The sequence below is a fragment of the Volvox carteri genome, assembly GCF_000143455.1.
Source record: "Volvox carteri f. nagariensis unplaced genomic scaffold VOLCAscaffold_274, whole genome shotgun sequence".
Taxonomy (NCBI): Eukaryota; Viridiplantae; Chlorophyta; class Chlorophyceae; order Chlamydomonadales; family Volvocaceae; genus Volvox; species Volvox carteri.
Genome location: NW_003307807.1, coordinates 14886 through 16086, shown reverse-complemented (window position 1 = coordinate 16086; position 1201 = coordinate 14886).

Sequence of the window (1201 nt, the reverse complement as noted above, 5' to 3'; positions counted from 1 at the left end):
TGGGCTGTAGTATTTGTGATAATCACGGTTTGTTAGGAATGCTAGAATGCAGACGCGAATGTGTGCGCACATGGCTCGATGGCTGTCCAGGTCTGGCTGTTGCCCAAATTCATATTTTATCTTGTGAGAGATCGTTTTCCAAACACTAAAGCAATACGCCTTTCATTGTAAAAGCGAAAAACATGAATTCCATGACGGAATAGCGCAAAAGGAATACGCCACGAGTATTGTAATACGGCATGGCGTGAACCCCGGCGTATTGATACGCCATACGCCTGGCGTATTAATTTGAGGTACCATTATTACGCCAGACGGCCAAAACGAATACGGTCGCATCCCTGCCCTACCCAAGCTGGGGCCCCCTACAGTCCTACAGTCCTACCACCAACCACCAACCACCTACCTACCTACCTACCTACCAACCACCTACCAACCACCTACATGCCAACATCCCAGCCCAACTACCAACCCCCAACCCAGCCCAACTACCAACCTCCAACCCAGCCCAACTGCCATCCCCCAACCCAGCCCAACTGCCATCCCCCAACCCAGCCCAACTACCATCCCCCAACCCAGCCCAACTGCCATCCCCCAACCCAGCCCAACTGCCATCCCCCAACCCAGCCCAACTGCCATCCCCCAACCCAGCCCAACTGCCATCCCCCAACCCAGCCCAACTGCCATCCCCCAACCCAGCCCAACTACCATCCCCCAACCCAGCCCAACTGCCATCCCCCAACCCAGCCCAACTGCCATCCCCCAACCCAGCCCAACTGCCATCCCCCAACCCAGCCCAACTGCCATCCCCCAACCCAGCCCAACTGCCATCCCCCAACCCAGCCCAACTGCCATCCCCCAACCCAGCCCAACTGCCATCCCCCAACCCAGCCCAACTACCATCCCCCAACCCAGCCCAACTACCATCCCCCAACCCAGCCCAACTGCCATCCCCCAACCCAGCCCAACTGCCATCCCCCAACCCAGCCCAACTACCATCCCCCAACCCAGCCCAACTGCCATCCCCCAACCCAGCCCAACTGCCATCCCCCAACCCAGCCCAACTGCCATCCCCCAACCCAGCCCAACTGCCATCCCCCAACCCAGCCCAACTGCCATCCCCCAACCCAGCCCAACTGCCATCCCCCAACCCAGCCCAACTGCCATCCCCCAACCCAGCCCAACTGCCATCCCCCAACCCAGC